Source organism: Daktulosphaira vitifoliae, unplaced genomic scaffold, assembly GCF_025091365.1.
Source record: "Daktulosphaira vitifoliae isolate Bord-2020 unplaced genomic scaffold, ASM2509136v1 Scaffold_1, whole genome shotgun sequence".
NCBI lineage: Eukaryota > Metazoa > Arthropoda > Insecta > Hemiptera > Phylloxeridae > Daktulosphaira > Daktulosphaira vitifoliae.
In genome coordinates, this window is record NW_026099572.1 from 70,496,633 (window position 1) to 70,501,111 (window position 4,479).

Below are 4,479 nucleotides of genomic sequence, written 5' to 3' on the forward strand. Positions count from 1 at the left end.
GGATTATGTAATTGAAATATTGAACAATATTAATCAATATTTTGTTAACACATATCTATTTTTTTTAAATAATATACAAATTTATTTATTGGGATGAGACGCTAATACATAATTTAATTGAATTAAATCTATGAAAAGTCATTTTAAATTCAATTTTTTTTTAAGTCTAATAATATTTTAATTTGATACTGTTAGGAGAAATTTATAAGGTACACAATTTATAACGTGCCATAATGTCTCTAACCTGCCCACTTTATTCTTAAAAATATTTTGGAAAATCCATAAAAATATTTAAAAAATGTTGGTCTTAAATAAAAATAGATTTTTTACACGGATATCTCAAAATTTTTGTAAAAACATATTTATTTGTTTATTAATAATTGTACATTGTTTAATGAAACATTTTTTTAATTTTGTATTTTTTGTATTATTCAATAATGTATAAATATGTGTTATTCATTTTATAAATGTAGAAATGATAAGGAGCTTCAAAACATTAAGATTGAAATGTTCTTCTGAAATTATCTTATATACTTTTAGTTATAAATTGTTAAAAGATACTTTTAAAATTTATAACTATGTTTATTTTTAAATTTAAACATAATTAAATGGTTATATTGAAAGTAAAATTGTTTTAAAATTTTGCTCATTATTATTTTTTATTGTTAAAAAAATTATACGAATACCCTAAAAAATAAAAATATAAATTGTGGCTATTTGATTTAAGAGGCGGTAACTAGTTTGAAGGCGACATCTGAAGTGAAGGCCATAATGAATTAGAAAGTGATAAAATCATTATTTTTTTACATTTAAAAATACTTATTATGTAGCTATAAGACTTTTTTTAATTTTACTCAAATAAATAATGTATGAGTTAGAGAATAATTATAAGTTATTTATTAATATACTCATTTTTGTAAAAATGTATAAAGGTTTTGAATAACTAAATTTTATCGTTTCTCTGAATATAAATTTGTGGAAACGTCATAAATTTTTTCCATGGGCATAGTTTAAAAAAAATATTCAAAGAAGTTATACAATGCATGATTTAATTAGTGTTTTGCTTTTAGTACTAAATAATTTGCCACCTTTATATATTCATACTTTTTTTATTAAAAAAAAAAATATTATCATGTATGAAACAAGAGGAGGTTGGGGAGATCGCCCCCAAAAATCTGTAAAATTATTTATACAATAAAATTAAAATATTTTTTTATATGGGAATATATATAGCTCCCAATAATTTTATTCTAGTTGCATCTATATATAAAATCAAACAAATGTAGTTATTTTCTCTATTATAAATTTTTTAAAAACGTACAAAAAAGTTATAGTTGTTAATCAAAAATCTAAATTATATAAATTAAAAAATTAAAATTATATACTTAAGTTTAAAACTGAACAACATAAAATATAACAATAAAAGATAATAATTATAAATAATAATTAATACCTAGTACTCATTGACTTTTTGCTGGAGTCACAAAATTATTTAATATGACATCAAAGTTCATTTTGTTTACTAGTTATTAGTATATAGTTAACCCAATCGTTGGTCTAAAAAAATTGTATAATAGTTAGTAATTGCATTTCTCTCAGTTACAGAATTTACTATAGTATAGTTATATATGAAAAAAAAACTTAATATTAAAAATTATTTTTTGCCCTTTAGCTACCCCTAAAAATTTGCTGCCTTAAGCACTAGCTTATTGTGTTTACTGGAAAATCTCATATTTTATATTATAAATTGGGTTGAATTTTGACATGAAGGTTCTCTACCACATACTTTACCTCCATCATCACATAATTCTTCTCCCAAAAAGAAATTTAATTCATTTGTTGAGGGCTACAAATATTTTTATGAGATATTTAGCCAACAAAGCCACATGCAACTACGTTAATGGGTTTTCCTTAAATTTCGAGAAGATTATGATTTAAGTTCTTAGAGTAAAGTTTAATTAAATAAAAGATATGTATTTTTTTATGCTAATATTAAAAAAAAAGGAAATTATATCTTTAATAACATAAGTAATATTTATCTTTCAAAATAAAATAGTTACACTTAGAATTCACAACAAATTTGTCCAAAAGATATATCTTGTCTTGCAATAATAAAAATATAATTACTGTATTATTTTTACACTATGATTTCAGTGTGCCAATTAACTAAAAATTTTACCAAAAAAATGTTCTATAAAGAAAAATAATTCATATCTGCATTTAAAAAATTATTTAATAAAATATCATGTATTACATGTGTTATATTAAATGTAGCATTTATTTATTCAGCTTAGAAATTACCTAAATTGTAAAATCATTATATAAAATAAATGTGAGTCTAGAGCAATTACAAATAAAGAAGAATTTTGGAGATGAGATATTTTACTATATTTGTTAGTGTGAGACCTAATTATTTTAAAAAGAGGTCTTTTTTTGTGATAGAATCTATTAAATTAAGAGGGATTTTTTTCTTATGACTCTTGTATATCTTGTCAGAACTGACCTACGTCGTCTTCTGAACTCTCCTTTAAATATAATCCTTGATTTAAAGTATAATATGAGATGATAACTTGGAGATTTGTCCCAGTCTAAATTTTCAGTACTTATTGAAGCCGCATAGTGCTCTCAAATGTAATTTTTGTTAGACAAAATTAGGCAGAAAAAGTCAAAATTTCTAATTTTAATAGAAAAACAGGTCGACTAACATGTTTTTGTCGTTGCAAAATAAAATTTTTTTATTAATTTTAGTCAATTTTTGATGTAAATAACAAAATATATGTTACTTATTTTATTAATTGTTTTTTCATTATAAAACGCCATCCTTTAAAATAGCATAAACGTTAAATAATTGTATTTAATTTATATTAAAATTGCATAAAAAAATCTATTAAAATCTGATACAACGCCCCTATTTTGATTTTACCAACACCAAAAGTACATAACTGATGTATAAATAATTTGATACTTTTTACGAATAAAAATATTGCCATTGATCAAAAAAATAAGTAGGATGCCAACTGTTCTACTTTCATGTAAATTCTTTTTCGTAAAATAAATTTTCAACTTTTTAAATTTTTACTTTAACCGGGATTTTTATTAATGCCAAGTAGAGGGAGTCCAACAATTTATTGATACGTTGTTCATTTAATTGTCAACTGCATATTATATTTACAATTTTACATAAATTAACACTTTTTTTGGCTCGCGCTTTTTGGAAATTATGAGATTATCGATTTTTGTTGAATCGTATTTTTTCGGCGACGGTGGAGAATCCTCCCCTAAAACCGCTTTTATCTATAATGTCCTATAAAATGAAGATTAATTCATTTTTAATATTAAAACAATTTATGTTATTATTGAACATCACACAAATGGGCATGTAAAATTATAACATTAGTTTTGCCAATGTTATTTTCTTTTCTTAGTGTATTAATACATATCATACTTGTTATATACCTGCGTTCAGACATCTCTGGCGGCCATTTCCATTGACATTGACCCTTCTTTTTGTGCGAAAAATAGGGCTATGTGTACCATTAAAAAGGTAGAGGATGTAAAGGACAATGAGTAGGTGGAGATAATAGACCGCCCGTAATCTTTTTACATTTACAATGTATCGTCTTAGAGACGCAAATCGTGGGAACAAAAAAATATCGATTGTGTAAATAAAAATAATTCTGGGCAATTTTTTAAACTTTATTGAATGAACACAATTCCATATTTTTATGATATAACAATTATTCATAAAATTTAACCGTAACATACATAACATAATCGCACACATTTTTGTGTAGTTCTCTACAAAATTACAAATTATAATTTTACAGCCCGGATTTATATTCATTAATAAATTTTGTTTGATTCATTTTGAGTTTGTACTTATTTTTTTATAGAAATACATTCTATTTTTGGGGGGAATAAATTCCTTAACCCTCTCCCCAAACTAAGACCTCATTTAGAACACATTACTAAGTATTCGGGCCAATTAATATAAATTTGTGCTGGCTGATGATGTGTTCGGAATATTTTAACAAAATTTATAAATGTGTATAAAACCGGGTTCTAACTATAATCTATTAATTAATATTATTATGTGTGAATATTTATTTAGAGTTCCAAAATGAAAATATTTACTACACATAACTTCCTCCATCAAAATATCATAAGCCTGACAGACATTTCTTATCATAAAAATTTACAATGTAAATATATTTTTTATTAAAACTATTTGTTTAAAATACATAATGGATAGTAATTTTATGTAATGTGCTACTGGCTGTAACACTTATTTCAAATTGGATTTACATTAATTATAATTATAATTTAAAAATTGTTAATATATTTACAATTAATATAATAACATTAACAGTTTAGTGATAATTATTTAATCACATTTTTATTCATGTATATTAATTTAGTCACATAGTTTAATAGTGTAAAATAATCTTTTTGATTNTTTAGTCACATAGTTTAATAGTG